Below are 26,466 nucleotides of genomic sequence, written 5' to 3'. Positions count from 1 at the left end.
AAGTTCTGCACTCTGTTGTGCTCTGGGCTGCTTTTGTGACTATGGGAAAATTGCTTGGATTTGGATAAATGCTCGCATTGTTGTAGCTCAACAAATTGCCGCATGTCATCAGAGTCATGGTCATTGTCTTGATGCAGGTGCTCAGCTCTCTCTTCATATAAGGTCATGTTGCCCTAGTGAAACTTCCTTTATTGCATGCTAAGCTAAGTTTTACTACTTTGCATTTGCTGAGAGGTGAGAGCCTGCACAGAGGTAGCTCACCCAAATCGGGTGGTGCACAATAGCTTACTGGTGCCTCTGGTCTCTCTGTGTGAAATGTACTTTGAGCATAAGTTCACATTTGCTACACCATATGGCCGGAGCCAGATGCAGTGGAGGGCCAGCCTGAATGGAAGCCAAGGTTTTGCCCTGCATGCCTTGTGTTTCTCTGCCTACGTGAATCGGTTGAACTTCAAACTGCATCCCGAGTGTGAGTTGTAGCTGGTGGGTGATCACGGAGCTTGGCCTTGAGTGTGAATCCTTGACTCAGTTTTCCACCTCTAAATTGGGGAAGGTCACATATCCCCAGCAAACAGCTGAATTGTGCGGATAAGTGCATAAAAAGTCAAGATCAGAGAACTGCTAATCGTACTCTGTTGATATTGCCATGAAAAATTCATCCCATGCCCATGTTGGCTCATAGGCTAAGGAGCAGGCCAGAGTCACTCCTGGAGGAATACAGTTCAAAAGTATCTGTGAAGAGTTTTGGTTTTTTTTCCCCCCCTGATTTTTCCATAACTAAAACTCTGCCTTTCCACAGACACTAACCAACACCAAGCACTGGCACACAGTGATCATTTTATTCAGAAATGAAGGTGAACGCTTTGAAAAGAGAGTGCCGGCTGCCATGGAAGGGTAGATCATAACCTGGTTTTAAGACAAAATGGGCTGCATTCATATCTAGTCCAGTGTGCTTTATTGTCACATTCAATTGCAGAAAGCACTGGATTGGGACTCAGCAGCCCTGAACTGTATCCTTGGTGGTTGTTCCAGACCAGGTGCATGATCTTAGGTGAGCCACATCATATCCCTCTGCCTCTGTGTCCAGTGGGTAATTACATCCCACTGTTGTAAAGTGCTGTAAGACCTTCCAGCGAGCGCTAGGTGTGATTCATTCTCTTAGTAGCAAATATACAACCCACTTTTCTTAGCATCGCAGGTACTGTAGTTCCAAAGGCTTGGCAGCCTGCCATTAGAGGTCAGTGTAGCTCTTTATGTACTGGACATAAAAATCTACTCAGAGTCACAGCTATCATCGCTTACCTTCCAGTTCAACCTATTTCATGGGTATTTATATAGAAAAGAATGGGCTGAAGTTAAGTGATACATAAGTTAGCTGAGATCACGTCTGGGGAAGGCACATGTTGAATAAAGATCACCAGTCTCACATTTGGTTTCCTTAGTGATATTACAAATAGCAAAAGCAAGCCAGAGAAGATTGCACGAGAGTGTTAAAACTGTGCTTCTCTCCGGTCATGAGGATGTGAATCTGTCCAGTTTGGCACGCAGGTGTAATTTCAGAAAAGTATTAAACATGACCATGGGAAGAGAATAGCACAGATGGTCTAGCTAGTGCTGAATCCCCTGAACCTGGGGCCTCTTACTTTAGACGTACTCCTGTCTCTTCTGGATTTTGAGATAAACAGCGGGGTTTGTTGTGATTTGCTTTTGCTACTATCACATAAGAGAAATGGATAAATAATACTTTTGAAACTTTCCAGTAGGATGTAGATATGGGGGAGTGAAATATGAAATATGTAAGGAATAAAGCATGGCTAGATGTGGTTGGTGCCATACAAATTCCAAGTATTTATTAAACAATCTAGGTCTTAAAGAGGTTATGATACAATGAGATAAGCAATTGTTATTACAGTACTATTTTTATCATTTTTTGTTGACAGTAAACTGTGGTCAAAGTTTCCTCTCTTTACTTGAGAATGTAAGACATAATTTCTATGAACATGTGCTTTTACTGTTTTGCATTATAAGCAAATATCTTGATCAAGAGGCATTTCTCTTCTGCTAGTATAGCACTTAGGGATGGGAGGAGTGACATGGAGTTGACAAAAATGATAAAATAGTGACTTCAGATAATGTGAAGGCTGGCAAGTTTTCAGTTGCCTTTATGTCCATTTCATGGTGATTACCCAGAAAGAGAAAGAAAAAGAGAGAGAGACCTTAGGGAATTTGGGACAAAAGAGATCATTCCCATAAAACATCCTTATTAAAACACCTCCAGTATTGGAGGATACTACCAAGCACCTGGATGGGCTAGTGTGTACCATGTGGAGTACTGCCAAGTTAGAGAGACCTGAGCTAGCTCTGAACAAACTGTTGCCCCTGTATCGCACAGCGTAGTATCTTCTTGGTGGATATGCTCATCATCTCTTTGTTGTGAGGCTAACGAACCTATTACAGAAATTCTGATAATGATTTGGGAAAAATCAATGAAGTAAAAAAAGGCTGTTAGCACTTAGCATGCTTTGCAAGCACACTAGCTTGGAAGGTCATTGCTAACAGAAGGAATTATTTTCCTACTCTCAATGGTCTGGCTGAAAGCTGTTAATGTCATGCAGCCCTGTGCTGGCCTAAGAGAAATGAGTGGTGTGAAACCTGCCAAGTTTTATTCAAAGGGCTGGTGTCCATATCAGAAACCTTGCCACCCCTGTGAACTTAGGGGAAGGAGTGAAAAAGGAGTGAGAAAAGAATTTTTATAAAATCATTTATATGTGGTTGGGTTTTTAGCAAATTATCATTTTTTAAATGAACTGAAACATCAGCTGTGCAGCCTTGGAAGTTCAAACATTGGTGGTCATAGGGTGGCTGTACTCTGCCAATACAAATACATCCCAGGTGTATTAGGCAGGTCAGCTGTGGAGATAGGGATGTTTTAATGCTACTAAAAGCAAGCACCACTATCCTTAGCACCACTCATTCATATTGGAGAGAAAAATGCTCTTGCATGTTGAGGGCACATCCTTGTGGGGCTATACAATCCCACAGTAGATGCCACTGAATCTGGAATAACCTACAAGGTACTAGTATGACATCTGGAAATGGAGCTGCAGTACACAGTAGAAAGACTCTGGAAATTATTTGAGTGCAAGCTGGCAATGTTTGGGATGGGGAATTAGTGGAACAGGAAAGGATGATGAAAGAAGACAGATCTCAAAAGGAACACAGGACAGAGTGAGAACTGATGCTGGCTGGGTACGCTGGGGTGAAAAGCCAGTTGGGACAACAGTGATTAGCTCCTTCTACGTGATTATAATCATTCTTCTTGAGAGACTGACTAGGCAGAGTGGAGAGCACAGCAGAGCAGGCTGTGTGAGAAGACTGACCCTGTGTGAAGAACTTGAGGAACAGGGATTGGGCCAGATCTAAGGTAAAGGTAAGACTCTGAGAGGGTGTAGAAGAGCATCATTACAGGGGCAGGAGGAGTGGAAGCATGTTTGAAATCCCTGTGGTATAAATCATTGATGATTAATAACTCTGTTAGTGCCAAAAGGCATTTGCCAGGTTGGGTCTCTCTGTCCTGTGTTCTCTATGGTGCTATGATAAATACTATTGCCTTGACCAAAGTGGGGCAAGAAGCATGAGAAGATGAGAACGAAAATAGATGTGCAGTTCTCAGCCAGCCTGCTCTGGAGATGACAGCCTGTACAGAGTTGACCGCCCTCTGTGAGGCTGGTGGAGCTCAGGGAGGTCAGTTCTGTAGGTCTGAGCAAACAACTTGGACTTTAAGTGGGAACAACCTCCCATGTTCTTTGTCACACAGTACCTAGGAAAATCTTACCAGAACGCTCCCATGCCATGTCGTTCAGAGTGCTGCCCTGCTTCCTTTCTTCACTCGCGGTGCCTTTGAACGTGCCCCAGACCGTTTGGCAGGAGAGCTGCGAGATACTGCAAGAATGCCTGAAGGGCTGTCCTGCCAGGCTCTGTGATGAGCTCCTGCCAACCCAAAGGAACAAGGGATGAGAGAGCCACTGAGGTCAGAGCTGGGCTGAGCAGCTAAGTTCTCTTAGACTATAGAAATAGGACAATTTCCCCAGAACCCTCCAACTCAGCATCGTATTTGGATAGTCTGCTGAGCTTCCTGTACACCCGTGTATTCTCACTGAGCATCTTGAAAGCATTTTGGCCAGCACCACAGGTAAAAGTTCCCTTCTGTTACTAATATTCTTTTTCCTGCATTTTAATTTAATTTCCCCTATCATTCCTTCTTTTTCCACTGCACATTTCCCCTTGAAAGCTAAGATTGCACAAACGGATGTATATTCTTCCTCCCCAAGTGCATGTAGCCTTTTCTCTGCTGTTTGAAGAAATTAACATTTAGGCTGAAGTACACCTGCAATTCCCATTAATGTAACAGAGTGAAACCAACCCGCTGGTAGAGGGAAAGAAGCTCTGAACTCCCTTCCTCTGACAACAGATCTCGGGGGAGGAAAAGAAAAAGACGCAGAAGATGGTAGGGAATCTGCTTTCTCAGCAGCAGCAGCAGTACATAGGGTGTACTGGCTGCTGATGGAGCCTGCATGTCCAAATCCTACTCATGTGCTTAAGCCCAGCCTTGCCATTAGGTGCTTTGCTCTGAAGAGGCGTGCAGTGCAAACCCCGATTCTTGCTAGGGTGTTGATTCCTTTACTGGTATCATCCATAGATATGTGACCCAGATGGATGAGCTAAAAACTTCTGCAAATCAAACTGTGTATTTTGAAGCTTTATAGAGTGGAGGAAAAGGAAAAATGAGGGTAAGCCTTCTTTTGAGTTTAGTTCTCATGTTGAGTGGTAGGTGGTTAGCAAGCAACTTTTGCTATGGTTGTTTATGTCCTGATTATCCATGTAGGGCATTTTGTATCTTACCCTATAGTTGCAGTTTAGGATTTCAGTGTGGACAGAAAAACGTTACATACCAGTGAAGAAGTCTAAAACAAAGAGGAGGCACAGAAGATGAACAATGAACAAATGGGAAGTTTGCTGCTTATTAGTGCAATGATAAAGTATAATTCTGGTCCTCCAATCCAGTAAAACAAATTAAATTCTGACAAAAGCTGTGCATGAAGAGCAACTCAAAAATAAAACTTCTAAACTGTTTAAGTACCGTATTCCAGTCAAATTATTCTTAGCAAAGTGAGTCAAGTTATTTCTTAAGAATAATGTTCGTGAGGAAATCTCTTTTCTATTTTTTCCTCATCTATCTGTTCTTTCCTACTATACTTGTTGTTTGCCAAATAATTTGGACAAGCACATATGTAGCGTGCTTCTGCTTTTGTTTGTGCAAGCTGTTCCTCGTTTGATGTTTGTGGCATATCCAGATGCTAGAGTATTTTCCTTCTTTCTGAAAGGAGAGACTGAAGTGTTGTAAAACTGGGGCTCTGTCAATAAGGCTTACAGAAGAACTTGTTAATTTGGATGAAGAATAAGACTAAGTCTCCAAAGAAGACCACAGGTTCCAGTGTTTTGCATACTGTGTCCTGTTAATAGATCAAGATTTGAAAAGTCATTGGGGAAAACTTGGGGTGGGGGTAAGATGCACATGCTGTGCTATGCAATGCTCATCTAGATTTGCCTTCCAGTAAGTCTTTACTTTCCTGCTCTCTAACGGGATTGTGAAAACCCATCTGGTTTTTAGCTAGCTGGCCAGCTCTGGTTACTAAAGATAAAACCAGTGTATAGGACAAGATCTCTCTTATCTGAACTGTGGATCTGTTTTGCTTCGGGTACTGCAGGAGCTGACTCACGAGGAAAAGATGAAAGAGTTGATAAAGGACATGGCAGGTAACTGATTGCAAAGCGGCCACAGAGTGTCTTTTGCAAGAGTTGCAGGATATGGGAATTTTCAGACTGTCCTCCTATGCTATCTCATGTCTTGTTCTGAGAGTGTGAGGGCTGCGTGTTTCCCTTCAGTCCCTTGTGAGGTAGCTCATGTTAATGAGATTCCATGTAGGAGCTCATCTCCTTCGGCCCCAGTTTCTCCCAAACCTTTGTGTGATTACTACCTATTAGCATCTGTAATGTCCTCCTCCTGCTTTAGCCATTCCTCTCAGACCTCTGCTGCTGACAGTGCTTTGTGATTAACACATAAAAGGGTTTTGTTCTCTACCATTCTCCATGGTGGAGGCCTGTGTGATTCAAAATACTCTCCGGACTTCCCTTTCTGTATGCACCTGGTAGATAGTGCTGCCTCTTTGCCAGGTGGAGCAGATCAGCACCTTTCACATCACACCCCATATTCTCAGCTGTTTTCAAAGGATGGTTCTTGGTGCTTTGTGCTGGCACTTCATCTGGGGATTGAGTTCAAGACACTCTTGTACATCTTCATGGTGGGCAGCAGCCTTGGGGACTGGCTCCTGCAGCACTTACCCACTTCTGGGCAGAATTCCAGTCGCACTTGCAAGGTATTCTTCACTGTCTCAGGCAACCAGAGGATTTTGCTTTGATGTAGGAAGGGTAGGTAGCAAGATATTGAATCAACACAGTCTTTGTGATTGTTTTATATGATATGTATTCATGCAGTTTGAATTTCAGCATCTCAGCAGTTCATCTGAAAATTGGAAGTAGGCAGAAAGAGCAGAGGAGGCTGTGGCACTGAAAGGAAAAAATGCAGAAGAGAATTTCAGCCTGCAAGATAGCTGGATTCACAGTGTGTTTTTTCTTTTTTTCTTTCTTTAGAATAGGAAATGAATCCCAGATTCCAAACCATATTCCTCATATAAATCAGCAGTAGCTGTTAAAGCTGAATGGGTGTAAACAGGAGCAAAACTGGGCTTTCAAGGTTCAATAGGAATTGTGGCTAGTGAGTGCAGTTTGTGAAAAGGCAGGCTTCCTGCTATATCAAATTGCTGCTCACTGTTGCATTAGCCCTCTCAGTTTCAGGGACTGACACCCCAGCACAGTCCAGGTCTGCAGTTCATAAGGCTGGACATTTGCAGATCCCAGTGAGCCAGAAAGCAGGATCTGCAAGGAGAACAGAAAAAAAAGAATTGAGAACCAAAAATAAATCTCATAGTCCAACTGGCAAATATTCCCAGGCCACAATTGTCTTTGGCACCCCTCCACCCCCCAAGGTCTCCAATGGTTCTGAGGCCCCCGCCACAAGAAAATCAAGGGTTTAAAAAGACAATAATTAAAGAAAATCTTGATGTCATTTGGGTTTGGGAGTATGTGGAGGTTAGTGTTGTGAGAGTGTGTTTGCACATATGCACCCTGTTTTGTTAGATTTGAACTGTTCAGTGACTGAAAACATCTACCCTGGGGCAGAGGACGGGTATTCTCACCTATGTCTCTTCACTCTGAGAGTCTGGGAACTGGTGGGATGAAACGGTACTTTTTGTGGGAGAACAGTTACGGTGGCAAGTCCCTCCCCTTGCTTTGTGCCAGCTCCACCCTGCTGACCTGCAGGGTCACGGTTGTTTTGAAGGGGTGAATAAAACATGGACTATATTCAGCTTCATGTCATGACACAGTTTGACCCAAGTGAAGTTGCTTGTGGTTGCCTCAAATGTTCTGTATATAGGAGCAGAGAGGTAATGGGGAGAGTTGTGTCTGTATGTATCTTAAGTTTGGGACCAAACCTAGGCAACGTGCTTACCAGAGCCTCACCTGTGAGAACAGGAGAGAGCATGTACAGCAGGATCGTTGTGTGATCTATTGGTGACTGAGTCTTGTCTGCAGTAAGGATCTGTTCCCTCTCAGTTCTATTTGCAACCATTATAGCAGCTTTGCCCCTGCCTCCCCCTTCTTACCAGATTGGTTGGGGCAAGCATTTACACTGAATTTTACTTCAATTTGATGTTTCCAGAAGATGCCTAGAATGGACTGTCCAAGCAAGTAGCAGATGCATCCCTTCTCTTTGTCTGGGCGGTGCAGGACTGCCCGACACAGTGAAATGCGATGCTTTTGCCTCTGTGTGCTGTTGTGATTGCTGCATTTATTGCAAGAAGGGTGATGCCGAAGTGGTTGAGTAGAAGGCTGCTCATTATAATCCTAGCTGATTAGAGTTTAGGACTGTGCAAATTAGGTATGTAGAAATTAAAATGATGATACAGGACAAAAACGTATTCCCTTTCATCCCTCCCATGTCAGAGAGAGAATTCCCCTCTTTTGCGTGGTTATGGACTTCTCTAACATTGATTTCAGACAAAGTATTCAAAACCTGGTCTTCCCTGGCAGCAGCCTGCTAGCCCTCCTCTACAAACCTTATTCAGGAAGAATATGCCTAGTTCAGCAGTTCTCTCTTTGGCTTCTTTGGAAAGGTACGTGAGAGTAGGGCGGATACAGCTAATTGTTTTGAACAAATTCTTTTGAACTAATTCAACTGATGTAGATGCTGACTGATGTGGATACAGGTGTATCTGACAGTTTATAACTAGCTAATTAAAAAGGATCAGTTAAATGTATCTTACAATGTATCATTTATGATAGTCTCCTTCCAAATTTCTTTAATTACTGGTTGAAGCCTCATGCCTTGCTCATCCTCCCAAAACTGACTAAGGAGAATTTCCAAAGGAGTCTTTTCAAAAGAAAGGAGACACCAACCACCTTTGAGGAGGGACAAGGTACAGAAAGTTTCTACCCTAAAAAGGAAAGTTTCAGAAACGGGCATCACAAAGCAGATTATTACAATGGACATTGCTTTTCACTCTTATCAGGGTTTGCTTACAATAAACTCTTTGTTCTCCATGTTCCACGGCCAAGTGGTGGTGGTGCTCACTGGTGTATATGTTGGAATAAAATAGTTGAGCATTCATTGGGAAGGTAGAGCCCTGTGCAGCTAACCCCTGACTGAACCATCAGTGTTTCTGCACTGATGGAGTGAGGGGACTGGAGAAGAGGTACATTTTATCAAATATGCAGTTCCTCTTTCTTTCCTCCATTATAGGTGATGTATAGATGGGACCAGATCTTAAATTCTTTTATCTTTTGCTTGTATGAACTTTAAAACTTTCTTGCTGCTTTCTTTTCAATGATAACAGTAGTCACCTCCTGAGAGTTTAGAAAAGCCTTACAGCATGTAATGGCTGACAAAAACCCAGGTAAGGCTCGGTCTCGGGGAATATAGCTAGAGTCTGAGCTCCCCATTTCTCTGCTGCATCTCTCTGACGGGGAGATGGCCAAAGCTGCAGTCTCGTTCTCTGGGAGCAATACCCAGACGTCAAAGGGCAGGGAGGAGACTGAGTAACTAACCCTTCCTGCAGAGACGCCATGCTCCCTGCTCCAGTGAGGTATAGCTCACAGACCATTGCCGTAGATGTTACATAGCACTGGCACGTGACATCTGGATCGACCTCGCAGCAGGCTGCGGAACAGGCAGCAAAGGTGCGCACCAGGAACCCCGGTGTACAGGCTGGAAGTCAGCCGGCATCCTACCGAATGGTTAGGGTTAGAGTTTTGTCTCGCACGAAGAGACTGTTTCTCCTGTGATGCTTGCTTCAGCATCACGTGAGGGCAAGGTGACCAGGTCTTTAATCTGCCCGCTGTGGCAGCTGCTGAAAACCTCGCTCTGCCTCCTGACCTGAGCCCTGCTTAGCTGCTGCGAGCTGACAGGATCCCGCCGCATGTCTGTCAGCCGGAAGGTGACAGAAGAGATAACGGAGCACAGCGGTGTCTCTTGTGGGTGGTACAGGTGGGGACGAGCTGTTGTCTCCCGTGGTCGTGGGGAGCTGCCAGGCTGCTGAAGCAGACCTCTGGGAGAACGAGTTCAGCCTTTGTTGCTGCTAATGGTTACCACTGATCTCTCTGTGGAAGTGCCATAAATGAAGAAGAGTAATTTTGCTATTAAAAATACTAAAATCTTCCATATGGAAGAAAGAGGGTTTTTTGGTTTTAATTGCTATTTATTTTTCTCATTGTGCCCTAAATATACATAGCACTGTCCAGCTGGCTGAACCACAGAGCAGAATGAAATATCTGCCCCATCTATAAAGGCACAAACCTATAAAGTGCAGATGACAGACTGAAGTCTCAAATCTTTGCTCCGTTCACATATATGGAAGTTTTACCATTGGCTTCAATGAGACCAGAACCATGATTTGGCTTCCATGAAAGGAGCATTAGCCAAATGAGCACAAGCACATGAGTCAGACGTTCTGGGTTGGTTCCTGCTGTTCCCACCGTTTGGCTGATTTCTTCACTGTTCTCTGCCTCAGTTTCCCCTATTTATCAGTGCATAATAGACTGAAGATGTCTCAGTTATTAAGTTAATTAAATTAATAAAACTCACCTTACGTCTACTACTGTTTTTATAAGAGGTTTTTGAAACTTCACAAGAGGTGCACTTTTGCTGGCATAAAACCTGTTTGTATCATAAGGATTATCAGCTCTGTCGCGAGTCTGGCTCTCTGCTCATTCCCAACAGTTGTGTTTACAAAAAGACTGCAGCGTTATTTAAACTGTAGGTGTTCAGGTACAAAGAAGCCACAGTCACTGCTTTGAATAGGTGTCTGATTTTTCTAGAAAAGGGATGAAAGCAAGGAGCTTTCCATTTCGCCCATGGATTGTAGGCTGGTTTTGAGAGGTGTCCAGCTCCAGAAGCTCTGCAGACACAGCTCCAAATAGCACAGGGTCACTACTGCAGGGATATTACTGTGGTTAGTACAGGCACCGTTGTGACCATCTAAGGACTTAAAAGCATATGCATGGCTTACTAGATAAAGCAAAGTGGCAGAAGCCACTCGGTGGATATAACTTGGTATTATTTTTGGATGATTCCAGCTTCTTTCTCAAATGCCATCTTTGTGCTTAGCGGATGGTTTATCTGACTATTGCTGTGGTTAGAGTGCAATGCATAGGACAGCATAGTTTGTGTTAATAATAATAATTAATAAGAGGGCGGTACAGTAGCAATTGTTGTCCCTTGATTCAAGCACAGCATCTCTACTGCTAAGATAGAAGGGTTTGTTCTGGGCTCCAGAGGCTTTATGTCACTTTTCAAAAGCTTTATTTTGTATTTTTTTAGCTTTATTATTTCAAGATCCTAAGGTCTCCTGCCAGGCTTAAATTATCTTTTTTATATTTATTTGGCTTCCCATTGAAACCATCCATTCATCCAGTTTCCATAAAACCCCTAATAACTATTTTAAAGTTTTTGTTCTTGGCTCTTTCCAAATCTATAAATACTGGTTTGAAAACCCAAGCTGAATTCTGTGCAAATAATCCTCTCTACCACCCCTTCTCCTCTGGTTATAAGTGGGGCCTTCAGTGTTTTCCTTCCCAGCACTTGTTAGTTATCAATGGTCCATATGCCTCTTGTTTGGGAGGGGGGAAGGTAGTAGTGGCATATGAGGAACCTGACACATGTCTCAGAGACGTGATGGTTGCAATAACAAAGGAAAATAGCAGCAGGTAAATGAGTTAAAACACAGTTGCACTCCAAATGTGTCTTTTCTTCCTGCCTTAGTGTAATCCCATGTTTAGCATATGTGTGCCCTGAGCGAGCACCCTGAGCAGGTGGTTATGCTTGTCAACAGATCTCACCTTCTGCGTGGCAAACACAAACCAAGCCCAGCCCTCACCAGTGCCGCCAGCGCGTGGGGAAAGCCCCGAGAGGCTCACAACTTGCCCTGTGAGATCTTCCAGCTTGTGAAACGTTCGGGTGTTCTGGTGAGAGGAGAAAGCGTAGCCATGCCGGGGGGCTGACCTGTGCTGCTGTGTAGCTTGAGAGACAGCGCGGAGGATGGAGCACTAGAGAAGTCCCAGCAGAATATCAGTGCCTTGGGGAGATATGGTTGTTTAAAGATCTGGCTTTCGGATGAGAAGCCAGCCCTGATATCTTTTTCCTGAGAGTAAGACTTGCCACTGATATCTAAGATGATGTCTGCTTATTATGGGAAAGTTTTGTTCTTCTTGTCAAAAAGCAGACCCTTTTATGCAAAGCTAGTCCCTAGGAAGTTTCTCTTTATGCTTGTACCAGTGGTGGTATAGAGCTAAATCGGGATGCAGAAAACTCTGAACTTCACGCCAAGTCTGTCAGGAGACGATGGGGTTCAGTCTCTTGTCTTTTCTTTGTGTTGTGTTGGCTCTTCTTTGCCTTGTATCGGTGCTGGGATGCTGGGTCCTGATGGCAGTGGAGTTGCCTTGGCCCAGCTTGCGCAGCCACAGACACTAGATTTATTGCAGCTAACCAGCGGCAGCTCTTCACTTAACAAGTGCCCGAAGTGAAGTGAATCCAGGAGCAAATGTCCATCTCATGTCCTTCACGGATGCCCAAACCAACTGGTGTCACAAGCAGGAGGCCAGACATAGAGCTATTGAACTCAGCGGAAAAAAAATCCGTGTGTCTTCAGAAGCTTTGGATCCTCACCAGAGATAAAAACAAATCCTTCAATATACTTTTTCTATGTAGAGACACTGAGTGGGGCCTCTGGCCAACATCTGAAAAACTGGGGCCTAAAATTAGGCCCCTAAAATACCAAAAGCAGTGAGTGGTTCCAACTGATACCAAGTTAGGAAAAAGGGCCTGAAATAAACAGATTCCTCAGTAACCAAGATCCTGTTTTTGAGACAAGTGTTCATTCTCACAAATCAAAACAACAAGAAACCAAAAAGAAAAAAGAATGAAAACACCAAATCAAATCCCAGCAACCCGATGATATTATCAGCCAAAGCATGTCTTACTAGAATGTTTTCCAAAATTCCTCAGGGAGTACCAGTGAGCCATGAAGAGGATATTGCTCTTTTCTGAAGTATTAGGTTGGGGTTTTTTGGAACACACCACATTTATTCAAGTGACAAATCTGTTCTTCTGTTAGGTCACGTATCTGCTGTATAGTTATTTTGTCCCTTGTGAAGTTTCTTCCTTTTCCAGGCTTATGCTATAAGATATATGTTTTTTTAAAAGCGTTTTTCTTGTAATCTTCTTGGCCTTGTGATGGACAGTACGATTATTTGTCTCATTTGGCAGGTAAAGTGAGGAAGCAATTAGCAGCAATAAATACTCTGTCAAGAGGATAAGATTAATGTCCAGGGACTGTCTTGCTTTGATAGGTGTGTGCGCACATTGTTCAGTGCAATCTTGTTCCCTGGCTGAAATTGTTGGGAGTACAGAAATATAAATATCAGAAAATATTAATAGAAATGACAGGAATCCTGAGAACATCTCCAATTTCTTTAGAAATAGTACTTGGATCTGGTTTTCAACCCTCTTTGTAAGTTTGTGTTCTTGTTCCTTTCTGCATATGATGAAAGTGGCCATGATATTCCATTTTATATTACTTTTATGTCTCAACTAGGAACATATACTTTATCATTTCAGGATGAATGATTAAGCAATAAGGCATAGGAAGCCTTATAAGATGATTAGCTCTTTTTTTTATAGTATACACAATTGTTACAGTGGCTTGAGCATCTAATTTATATTTATTGTTGTACTTAAATTGCTGTATTGTCCCAGCACCCTACTTATCAGTCAAGATCTCATTGTATAGTTGCACAACCAGAAAAAGTTTCTGATCCAGGAGATCATGTACCTGCTTGACTCTACAAAGGGAGGGAGGACTCATACCAGCCTGAACTGTGTAGTTCCCCAAAGTGAGTGTGTGCAAGAGTGCAGGCTGCTTTGGGCATCAACCAATTTTTTGGTATGTATCTGTAGAGAACTTAGGAGAGAGAGTTTGATTCCTGGCTTAGTTCTCATGCTTTTAGTGCAGGGGGAATAAGTAATATCTCTAAGAACATGCACCTTGAAATCCATGTAGAGGGCACCCTGAAATACACAGCAAAGAAATGAGACGTGTCTCTGTGCCTGTTCAGTACCAGAAATAAAAAGTCTTCTCAGTTCTGCACAATCTCATTTCTAACAAACTTTTTTCTGTTCTTTCTTCCTGTCTGACCACGTGGGCTCCCGTTGGGTACCACACCACCAGACTGCCCTGGCAGCCGTAGACAGGGCAGATGAGACAGAGCAAAGAAAACAGAGTTAAAGTCCTCCTGGGGCAGGAGAACTGCTATACAAGGCCAATAGAGAGTCTGACCATCCTTATGAAATGCAGCAGTAGCTTCCTTTTTTGACAAGGCATCTGAACAAGGGCTGGGTTGCTCCCTGCGCTGCAGTCCCTAATGTTGTGTGTCCTCTCTCGGTAACTAGAGAATTCGCTAGTCCCTGTAACTAGAGAAAGGAAAGAAGCTGAAGGTTCCAGAAGCCCTACTGGCAACTTGCTCTGTAGTCTAGTTTGGAGGGAGGTGGTCAGAAACTAGAGAGACTGGCACTGTTGCAAAAGCCCAGATAGAACCTGACATAGGAAAAGGGCTTTTTGCAACGCTTCACATAGTAGAGCCTTTTCCATTTTAAGTTCAATTGCAGTCATGGTGGCAACAGTGACTTGTTCTGCAGTGACACATTATGATGGAATATAAATGTAGTTTTAAAAATACATATTGGGTTTAAATGCAGCTCAGAATGTCAGCATATTACTTTGTGGTCTTGCAACAGCAGTGTTCTAATAAAATCACAACCCTTCAGCTGCTGGAAGACAACACACAGAATGATACTCCTCTGGTACTGTAAGTTATATTTTCTCTTGACAGTTCTGGCAGATTTCTTGAAAGTTCAGTCATATCCAGGAAAAAACAATCTTAAACAAACCTGAACTCTGCCTAGAAAGGAATCCTGATGTTACCTACGTTTGGAGGTTCCTCCCTCTAATTCTAACAGAATGCTTTGATGATTTAAGGGTTTTTTTAATGTGTGTGTGTGGCGAGAGGTGTTGCATTCCTCTCCTCCATCCCCATTCAAGGAGCATGCTGTGGCCATTTTAGTAAGGAGATATTTCTACTCCAAAGATCTCCACATGCAACCAAGGCGTAGCTCAGCTACCATCTGGGGTAGCGCACTCTGTCTCCGTGCTGGAAGTCTTTATGGTGCCTCCATTACATTCACCGCGCATACTTGTGGATGCCGCCTCTCCCACAGACCCTTCCCACGTGCCTGACAGCAACACTGAAACACCAGAACAGTTGTGTCACTCTTCAGTGGCCTGCTGCAGGCACCCCCGTGACTCCAGAGTCTGGCGTGTGCGGGTCCTGCTCACAGCCACCATAAGCTTTAGAGAAAGAGAACGGAAGGTGACCAGATGAACAGAGTGGTTCCTTTATGAGGGCTGATGGGACCCTTCAGCCTGGGAAAGAGATACTGAATGTGGTGATATGGTAGAGGCTAACAAAATTATGCAGTGTGGCACCATGGCTTTTAACGACTGCCTCTGCCCAGCCTTGAGACTCAAAAGTCCCCTCTCTCTCTGCTTTTTAGTATCTCTGCAGTTTCTGCCATCTACACCGCCTTCCCTCTCAGCTGGCAGCAGCACTTTTTCTCCAAATAAGCAGGCAGCTGTCTGATGACCTTGGTCAAGTCCTAGGGCAGTTTACACCCCTCTTGACTACGTTAACTCCCTCTGTAAATGTTATGTGCTGTCTCCTGCTGTCTTTTCCCCATCTGCTTCAAAAAAGGGTGAGAATTTTCCACAGTGTGGATTTGTTGCATGCCTCTCTCCCATTCCCGATCCCTGCCCCTGCCCACCCAACCCAAAAATGTTGCTCATCATCAGTGATGTGCAATGTGCACTCCAGTGTCCACCTGGAGTGAGCTGCCCTCCGAACCTGGACAAGCTTAGACTAGAGAGCTAATGTTAACTGAGATGAAGGTTTTGATCCATCCAAAGTCATGGAGAGTCCAGTACAAATCCTCAATTGCTTAGGTCCTTGGGTGAGACTCCTCACAGGGAAGGAAGGAACACTGAAAAACAGAAAACTTCTGTCTTCCACTGCAGGTTGCTGGAAAATAAGCTTTTTCTTGCCATCTGGTTATAAAAAGGCAAATATGTAAGTCATGTAAATCACATAATAATCGATTCTTATGTGAGATTGATATTGCAGCTGCACAAAGTAGATTTCTTATCGTTCCCTTGGTTGGGGAATGATAAGTGCTGGATTCTCTCTCTATTTATGTCTACATATTCAAAACAGATGCCTCTGCTTTAGCCTAACACAAGTTAACGGATGCTGATTTAGCAAAATGTAAATATTACCCATGGAGATCAACTTGGGATCTGATAGTCTGATGCTTCTTGGAGTCTATTAAGTTTCTTTCCACCTTAAGTAATGTATAAGCAGTTTCTTATTGACATCCAAGCAGATGCCGTTGTGAGGTTTCCATAGACATAATTTGTTGGATTTAGTTTGATTCTTTCTTTGGGTGATGTATGAAAATTAAATACAGTAAGAGCTGGGTTAAATTTTTCAAATCTTAAAGCTGATTAATGTGAAAATAAGTAAGTATTTTTTTCACAGAAGAAGGGAGAAGAGTATTTGAAATCATTGCAGAAAACTGCATTATTTCCAAAATTTGGAACTTGCATTTCTTTTCCATCAAAAATAATTACATTTTGAGGAAGTTATCAAAATTATTAGGCTACTAAAAATCCTGTGAGCCTTTTCAATGATAGGGATGTTTGCCTGCCACAGCAGATTCCAACTTTAACTTCCAATTTACTTTTTCCCTTTAGTTGCTTTAAGCATTCCTTCATTCTTGGACTCATTCTCTCAGACTTTACTTTTATATCAACCCCAGTTTATCCTGAGATTGCAGCATTTCTTTGTATAACATCACTTCAGTTAAACACTTGGGAGTGCCATACTTGAAGGATTTGTGCCAACTAAGATATGTAGTAACTCTCTTTAAAATAATTTATTTAACTTTGTTCAAAACATAAAAAAGTATGTCTTTTTCTGCCACTGGCATCTTTATGGACTAAGTATCAACTTTCTTCTGTGAAGGTAACAGACCCAGTGTTGATGAGTCAGGCTTCAGTAGATCAATGCTGATTGACACTGGCTGAAGATCTGAGCAAATTCAAAGTCGTGTGGCATTCAGAGTTGGAGCAGGAACCTTAAATCAGAGGTCTTTTCCATCTGTAACATGTGGGTATGGCAAGAGGGTTATCCATTGGAAGGCACATGCGGTATTGTAAAAAGATAAGTGCAGCTCAGTGACTCTGTCTTGTGGGTGCCGTAGTTAGCCAAATTCCACACTCCAACGCCATGCTATGTCTTCTGGATCCGGATGAGTCAGGCAGACTGGCTGCTTCTGTCCCTAAAGGGAGGGAATGCAGCGTTTCCTTCCTTTCTTCAGTGGCCTTTGTCTCCTTCATCATCAGCAAGGGAATACTGTCCCGCTGGCAGGCAGAAAAGGCAAGTCACCACATCAGCTTTTCAGCCCGGAGCCAGCCCTGGAACCGGGGAGGCTCAGGCTCTGGTAAACTGGGAAGCATAAGTCATGCCTTCGCGGCTCCTGAACGAGGTGGCAGCCAGCACGCCACTTTCAGACACTTCCCTGGCTTTCTGCTTGCTTTCTGCCTCATGGGCGATGTCTCTAATGTAACACTCCCATCCTGTATGTATTATTGTCTGTCTGTATGCGTAGGTATCCAGACGTGCATTTGCCTTCCAGAATTTAACACGTTGCCACATGCTGTCTGCCCAGTGCACTCCAAGCCTGGGGCTACGGGGATGGAACACAGCTCAGCTTAGTCTGCAATGGAGGAAGGTTAAACTGAACCAGGTTATCCCACTATAAACTAAAAGTGCACAAACAAGAAATACCATAGTCAGCTTAATGTACGGTTAAGTTAATTTGACTATGCCGAAATCCTTTGACTGTTAAGGCTGTGGGGCAGGAGAGGGTCCTTCTGTTCTGTTTACACAACTTCTGACATGGCAGGACTGTGGCCTGTGTTTAGGACCACAGTGAGTGATAATCTAGTCCTGTGTTTTGCTTAAAAAAGCAGCCTATCTCAGCTCAGGTGGAGTAATTCTCTGAGGCTCAGAAACTAGGAATAATAAAATATCTCATGGTCCAGCTTCCTTGGATTTCATGAGTCCCTGCAAGCTGATTACAAGGTAGGTACCTTGCTGGTACATCACTTCAGGTATTAAGGCTTTCCCAAGGTGCACATGGCCATGGACAACCACAGACCGACAAACACGTGCAACAAACCATCTTAATTCCCCTGTCACGGGAGTGGAACAGAGCTTAGCTTCTAATGAGCACCTTGCTCTTCTTCTGCATCTGTCGCACAAGCAAGACTGGCTTGTCACCTTCAGCTTTCTGCACAGAGAAGTTAAATCTACGCTGCCTATTAAAGCCCTTGTCCTTTAGGCAGGGGGACCTATTCTGCCCTGCAAGTAACATTCCTATGAAGTACAGGAGCACTAGTGTAAAGTATAGGGCATAAAAAAGCCCAGAATCAGATGTTGACCCAAATGGTGGCCATGGGCTAGGGCTTGCCAGCTGTATAGATGGCAAAGAGGGGGCACAGTCATAGCAATTAATTTCTCGCCTCAGGGTGGAATAGCAGACTTCCACTCACATGTATGCAGAGCCAACCCCTTTTCCAAAAGCCAGCGTGCTCACGTTACACAGTGTTCAAAAGTCCTTGCTGTTCCCAGAATATTTCCTTAGCTCCTTTGTCCGGTGAGTGGCACAAGGGAAAGCAATTACTGCAGCAAAGGTGGAAAATGGAGGTAACGGTTCAATCTAATCACCACCCCACCATGGAGAAAGCTACATCTCTCCTAACCACAGAGGAGGTGTTTAGTGCTCCGGCTCAAGGCAAATATTTCCTCATCACTCAGCAGCAGTTAGGCAGGATGTGCAAAGCCAGTCAGGTCTTGCAGCGTGAGGAAAACAAGAGCTGCACAGAACTGTCATCAGCAACAAGAGTCCTAGAGTTTAGGCTCAGCTCTCCTCGCTGTGCTAAAACAGATGACAGGCCACATTACACAGCCGCGGAGATTAAAGTTCAACAGACTTGAGTGCGGAGCTAGTGGCTGGTCGTTGCATTTAACTCTTCGAAGATCGTAAATGACACTTGCACCCTTCTTGCTAGAGTCTAGAAGACACCAGCAAGGAATCCCTTCCAGGAGCAGGTGTGGCTGGTGCAGAGGGTCCCTTCTGCAGCCCTGAGGGATGAGGTTCCTCTGCAGCGGTAGCTGCACTCAGCCGCTAACTCAGTGCAAAGAGGGGCAGCCTTCCACAACCTGCTTTCCCTTGGGATGAGTCCCTGTTCCTGTGGTATAAGGGACCAGGCTGGATTTTATGCCTTCCAAAGTCTTTGCATCTAGCTGACAGAAGGGAGATAAACCAGCCTGATCTCATTCAGATCAGCTTTACCTCAGTCAAGCTTGCCGTATTGATTCTTGTGATGTTATTCCCTGTTTGCACTGAGGTCAGGACACTGCATGCTGGATTTATGTCCTGAACAGGCAGGACAATTATTTTCCTCCAAGTGCTTGTGTTTGTAAAGTATTACCAGGTGGCAAGGGGAGTTTCTTAGAAGACAGCTGCTGTAGCCTGAAAGTGTTTTAAAAAGATAAATGTTTTGACGGTTCCAACGTGCTACAGTTGAACTATGATCAAACTCTTAGCCGAGTTCCAGTGGTGGAGAGCTTGTGTATCAGTGGACTTACATGACTTACATTCAACTAATGTAATGAGTAAAGTGAATGCACAGTGAGAGCCTGGGTTCAGACCTTAAAAAAAAGATAGATTTCCATTACTTTAAGTAATAGTATAGCTTTTGCCTTCAGAAACATAGATCTGAAGGTTTTCAAATCTTACTCGTGCTATGTAGACAATTGCATCAGATCATACTGTTTATGAACTGGTCAGAACCCAAAGCAGAGCTTTGCTTAGACGGGTGTCCTGTGTGTTGAACTCTGTTTCTGCTGGCCAGCCATAGCTAGGTTCTTTACTTTCTCTCTGGATCAAGTCCAAGAGATGGTATTTTATTCATGAATAAATTACAACTTAAGTCAAATTTATGACTAAAACTTGGTGTAGACATTGCTGAAAGAAAATCATCTAAGTGAGCCTTCAAGAAACTTCAGGGTAAAACATTGCTTCTCTGCGGATGGATCTATAGATTTATGTACACTGGTGCCAAACTGCACTCACATATAATGACTTTTCAGCATGGGTGCTATATACTGGCTGTTGGTACCCCGTATGCAATTATCCCAGAGATGTTTTAATTTTTAAGTCCCTAAGAAGTTATTAAAAAGATCTCAATAATTACAAACGAATTGTACAAGGAGCAATTAAAAATTTCAGTTAGATATTTGCTGTGTCAAATGTCGTCACATACTTTTATTTAATGAAATCAGTTTCCAGTAGAGTTCATAACATCATCAATGACCTAAATAGCACACCTGACAGCTTGCCTGCCATCTCGAGCTGTAAATTTGGGTAACTAATGGTATATTGAAGAAGAAAAGGTCAATAAATGCAGAAATCTGTGGAGAATCTAATATTTCCCTGGCACTTGTTATTCCTTCCTTTTCACTCTCCTTTCATTTTATAATCTGTCACATTAAACTAGTCACACTTGGCAAGAGCCTGATCAGGACAAGTTTCCGATAAAGCTGCGTCCGTTCTTGCCACAGAGCATCAGATGGACGAAGGCGATACGTGACTGCAGGTCTGGGAACACGCAAGGGGAAAACTCTGTTCTGGAAATGCAATTTAAGAAGGAGTCATAAATACATGTAAATATATTAAATTTGAGAAAGAGATGGGAGAGACTACAGAAGTCACTCATCTCTTCACACACAATTAAAAAGGTTTTTGATGAGTTTGGTTTTGTTTTGAACAAAACTGCTACTGTTGAGAACAAAAATGTCTTAGGCTTCTGAGCAGTAGACCTGGTAGTCTTTCCGTCTGCCAGTACATTTTTTCTCTGTAGTGGGAAAACTGCTTAACACTGCCCAGTCCAGAAAGAAATGACTCAGCCAGAAGGACTTCCTCCATCTCCCTTGGGTGATTATTCTACAGCCTATTAGGTCTCCCCATTAGGAAATATTTCTAACATCATTTTCCCTGTGCTTGCTTTTAAAGCATCGTTCTATAACTAGGTATTATCCTAAACAATGCTCTTCCATCATTAGTGTTTCCATTTCTTCTGTACTTGTCTATGGTTATCATATCCCCTCCAGCATTTCACTGGTGTTTAGTTGAGCTGCAGATGTTTAATGTATTTAACCTTTCCTTATATGCCAAGCATAGGACTGGCACCAGGATGTTTATACACCATTAAACAAGGGTGGCGCCTGTTAAATGTAATTACTTTCTTCTGATGCTTTCGTGGTAGAGGTTGTGCTAGAGAACAAGGGCAGCTTCTATTCTAAACTACATGGAAAAGGTGCAACTGCTAAACGAGAATGACTTATAAACAGACTACATATAGTAATATATTAGTTTAGTATCCAGCCTTGATTTAATTCCACAGGGGAAGCAGTTAAATTTAATTGATGCCAACCTCTCAAACAAATATGTTGCATGCATGTGTGCACATGAGAAATTCCAACCAAACTGATGAATATTATCAGGTTTACTAGGATTCTGTACTTTAACTGTAAAGAATATCTCTAAAACCACGAGAGTCTTTTAGACTGTGGGAAACATTGCAAATGTTACCACACTATGTCTGGATGCATAATATGTATGAGTTTTTGTATCTCAGCATATTTGGGTTTCTTTGAATTTTAAGATTAGCTCTGAATTTCTTGAGTATACAAAGCTCACTTCAGAGATAGTTATGTAACCACTGCATTGTATATTGCCCTAAATTGCTGATACGTACTGTCTACTTGAACTCCAAATATATTTTTTGAATTAAAGGTAGAAGTGATAGCTCTGTTTCTTATTGAAGTTGTAAATATTTAGCATTTACCTATCTTTGGTTGCTTATAAATTTACTAAGCTTTAAGTCTTTGGGTTGAAATTTTCTATGCTAACTCTGTCTGTCGGACACAATATGGGATGTGTATGTAAATGTTATGATCATTTCAGTGAATTTTTTTAGGCTTTTCTGAGAACAAGGAAACAGGAAAATGTGATATAAAAGTGCAAGAACAGTCATACCAGGTCAGACCAGCCGTCTGTCTAGCTCAGGATACTCACTCTGACAGTGGCCAGTACTGCAAGCATATTTGACACTTCTTTCAAATATTCTCTCAGCTTCCAACAATTTGTGGCTGAAGGATTTTAGAACCAGACACAATATTTTGTACTTAATAGTCCTTTAGGGATTTTCCTTTGGTGACTTTGTTTTTGAATCTGTGTAAGCTTTTGGCATCTAGAATATAATTTGGTGAGGAGTTCCACTGTTTAAATACACACTGGTTGAAAAGAGGTCCTTTCTGTTTTTTGAGCCTATTTCCTGTCATTTTCAGTTGAAGATCCCAAGCTGTTATATTGGAAGCAATCATTTTGAAGGCCAGCCTCTGCCAAACCCCCTCTTGGTCCTCATTATGGAACAGAAACAGTCAGCTTGGAGCCCTTTGCTATGTGGGCAAAGTAGAAGTATTTAAGATTGTTTCTTCCCGTGTGCATCGCTTCACATTTATTGACACTCAGTGTCATCTGCCCTTTTTCTGGCCAGACACTCCATCTTGTCACCTTCGTCTGAAATTTTCCATAATTGTTCCTTAATACCTTGAATACCCGATTATTGGTGGCAAACTGTCTTCTCGCTATTGTCTTTCTTTTCTAGAGCATTGCATAAAGCTTATTTTGTCTCAAGTTAAAATTTTTAACAGTTTTTTTCGAGCAGCTCTAGCCACTTCATATGACAGAAAAGAGGAAGTGGGAGTCAGGATTGTCAGGAACATGCATATTGCCATGCCCATCAGCATCCCAAAATTTCATGGATCGTGTAAAAGGGAATGCAGCAGATGCTCAACAGCAAAGATTAAGGAAACTGGAGATGTTCCGTTTCACTGAAAGATAAGAATCTTTTGTTTATGTAACTTTAAAGGGCTGACTTTAGATACCAAGGATCAACAGATCTTGGCTAAAGAATTAAATAGCAGACCCAACGCTGACTGAAATTGAGAGAGAGACTTGCTTAGAGATCAGTAGGGTGTTGTATCAGATGTGAAAATAATGTTCCTAGGTTAAGAATGAAGAGGAACTAGTCCAGGAAAGCAATTAAGCGAATGTCTAACTGTACATCCTTGAGTAAATATTTTCAGTGGGGATACATATTCTGAAATTGAAAACCATACTTAAATGCTTCTGTGGACCCCTTGAGGAGTTATAGAGCTGTCTGTAGATATTGAATATACATGAATTGTTTGAAATGTATGACCAATTTGAAAGTAAGCTATTTATCAATGTGCTTCTGACTATCAACCTTGACTGATAATTAGTTGTTTGCTTCTTTTTCGTACATCTCTCCCAGATTCCCAGTGAGCTGCAGACTTTGTGGGTCTTCTCTGGGGTCTGGTTTGGTCCTCACTGAAGTTAGAAAGTGGCAAAGTTCATCAAAAAAGTATCAGCAGGAATTTTTTTCTTTTTCTTTCAAAATAAAGTTTCTTAATCTTCGCTGTTCCTTCCCCCGTTCCTCTCCAGAGATCTGTTCCACAGGGCCCATGGAATTTTGGCTTCTCATTTATATTTGGAAGAAAAACAAATTTCAAAATGTTGGAATTTCTCACAGATCAGAAATTTCCTTTTTCCAGATAGTTCTGCATGAAAGGGACCCAGTGGCTTCTGTGGCACTTGGCTTGCGTGTGTAGGATTGTCAGGCAGAGGTAGCAACACCTGGATGGAGGAGGAGGGACTGTACAGCAGCACACCCACCACCTCGCCACAAGGTAAAGCACCCTCTGCCCCAGCAATGATAACTGAGCCTCCTCTTCTCCAATCCTTTGTTAAATCTGTCCCAGAGTAATAGCTCCTTTGCTGAGCTAGTTTAACCTTTCCAGCTGTAAAGGTAGTGGATATCTTTGTTAGAGATGGGATTCTCACAAGTTCTTAAGAGGCAGCTGTCAGCTCTCAGTAGCTTTCACTGGGACATTTCAATCCCAGCCTGCCAGTAAGAGGGAATTTTGAAGTGTGCCAGGAGGCATTGTTCCTTCAGATGATAAATTTTCCCCAACATAAAAGAAAAAAAAAAAAAACAACAGAAATAGGAAATTCCAGTTAGTAGAAAAGCAATGAAAATAGTCCTAATGTCTCCCTTTACGTGGTCCCTGCAGCTATTGTTTTGCCTTTCAGTGTGTCATTTTTGCTTTCTGCTCTCCAGTCTTTTTCTGTTAAATTTCTTGGGAGAATAGAAGAAAGACAAATTTCTTTGAAGTGCCGTAGAAACAAGGGTAAGGGGAGACAGGAACCTCGTTTTACATGGGAAAAAAAAATAGAATATAAATTATCCCAGAACAAATGTGTAGGGTGGCAAGGGACAGGCAGGGGGAGCGAGGGAGAACCTGAAGGAGTTCTGCTCCTCTGCTGCTGCTGCATCCTTTCAATACCAATTGCGACTCTGCGCACGTAGTATTTGAGTACGGGTGTGGCATAGGTCTTCATTCTCCAAAGCACACGTCTCCAGTAGTCATTTCCATGAGTATGAAGAATATGTAACAAGCTAGAATTTCACTGTTTCTGACTTTGTGTTTTCCGTAGTAGAGGACAGTCAAGGTTTACACTTACACAGATGAGAAAGGCACCAGAGCAAATTTTAAAGCACTTTCTTCCATAAATGACAATGAATTGCCTTTTCTTTGTTGGAAAACAATAATTAAAGGAGGCCTAGCTGATCTGATTTGTTTACAACACCCTTAGTCCTATGACAGAGTCAGTCACAAAATGTTCTTACAGAAGTTGAGTAGTCAGGAAGGAATGATAAAATACTGAGTAACGGACAAAAAAAGAAATCAAAATTTTTTCAATGCGTCTTAAGGGACAACAGCAGATAACCCAAGGTTCAGTACTAAAATTTAGCTGTATTAAGTTCTTGGAAGACCGGACAAATAGGAAGCTTGCAGAGTTTTGCAGATTTAACTTTATTTTATTCAGGTTAGTCGTGGCTGGGGAAAACTATGACTAATTTCAGAGGGGTCCAACTCAATGGGGTCTCAGTTCAGGGACAAGGTTCTGAAGTACCAAGGTAATGGAAAAAATAGGCAGTAGAAATAATTGAGGAAGATTTAGTTGGGAGAAAAAAGAAATTCCTCAGCCTTGTGTAGGTAATTACTCATGACATACCAACACGTGCAGGATCTTTGCCGGGAAATGTTGTTCTAAGCTCTGTTCTCTTAAGTCGCTTAGTAATATGAGTCTCAGAAGATCAGGCTTTCTTCATAGGTCCCTCTGGGGTCCAAGAAGTCCCTTTTGCAGGGATTATAACGTTCCTGACAGCCAGGTGCGTGCTGGCACTGTGCACATTCCTTAGACAGCCACCCCGTATGTAGGAGCTGTGGTGTTCAGGAAAGGCAGCAGTACCATCTGAAACACCACCAGCCCAGGTTCAGAGCATGCTCAAGTAACTGTCCAAAGTAAATTAACCTTCTGCCAGTGAAGGTTGTGGGCATGTTCCCTTCAGAAATATTTTTTGTTTGATTGTTTTTTTGCCTTCTGTACTGAGTACACTCTGAACATCCCTTGGTTATGAACATCAGGGTATTTTGTTTTCTTCAGTGCCTCAGTGCATGTGACTCCTGCCTGCAAACTCCAGGCCCTGGGTGATGCTTACATTACACCTGGGACTTTAGCCTCCCCCCAAATCACAAAGCTATGTGTGACCGAGGACATACCATTCTCGTTTCTGGGTTGCTTGGTATGTGTTTTGGGCATAAAGAAGTGCAGGCAGCAGCAGCATGACCATCTATTTAGCCAGAGATGTGGAGATAAAAGGATTTTCTACCTCACACATAGGGAACATAAACATTTTGACCTTCATGAGCCTCTTTGTCAAAGACTTAGCAGCAGTGGGTGAAAGATCTTGCACAGCTCCAGTAGGGAAGAGGGAATCAATCCCCCACAGCAGCAACTTCCATGAGCATTAAGTCTAGCTTTAAAGTGCTCAGGGAAGAGAAATGAAGCCAAAAAACAAGGAAATGAGCCAGATTCTCGGAGAGGGGAGCTGAGGGATGGTGGAATGAAGGTATGTGTCTTTCAGAGCCTTGAAGTAAGGAGCAGAAGAGATTCTTTGGAAATGCCTTTCAGATCACTGCCTGACAGTATAAACACTCTTCACAACACACACCAACCTGGCTGGCTGCACTTGTAATACATCTGCCTCAAAGCTGTCCGTGGGTACATGATGTTTGAAAGGGAGATGAAGGAGCTTTCACAGATAGGGGTGGTCCACCTGCTGTTTCCTTCTAGTTTCCCTCTATTCTAGTGCCAGATTAACTGGAAAACACCACTGCTGTAAGACAGAAGCTGCTTTATATGACTCAGTTCAGGCTTCAGTCTGCTTTTATACAGGACTAACTTCTTGAATTTCAATAATATTTTTTCTTATTGACACTAGTACAAAGAGGAGAAAATCAAGTGATAAAAATCTCTTCCAGTAAGCGATCCTGGAGCTGTCTTTGCTATTAAAGTCTCTCTTCACAGCAGGATCTTAAGAAAGTTCAAGGAATGCATGTCTG

The 26,466-nt window shown here is 42.7% G+C and overlaps 1 protein-coding gene across 1 annotated transcript in view; it reads left to right on the top strand.

Annotated features, from left to right (window-relative positions):
- Nucleotides 1–3,992: 3,992 nt before the first annotated feature.
- OSTN (osteocrin) overlaps nucleotides 3,993–26,466 on the top strand; it is a 51,997-nt gene continuing 29,523 nt past the window's right edge. The window contains exon 1 of the mRNA XM_075157095.1: nucleotides 3,993–4,192. The gene's annotated coding sequence lies outside the window, so the exon portion shown is untranslated. The remainder of the gene's footprint in view (nucleotides 4,193–26,466) is intronic.

This window comes from Calonectris borealis, chromosome 9, assembly GCF_964195595.1.
Source record: "Calonectris borealis chromosome 9, bCalBor7.hap1.2, whole genome shotgun sequence".
NCBI lineage: Eukaryota > Metazoa > Chordata > Aves > Procellariiformes > Procellariidae > Calonectris > Calonectris borealis.
This window is presented reverse-complemented; position numbering and strand designations above follow the sequence as displayed.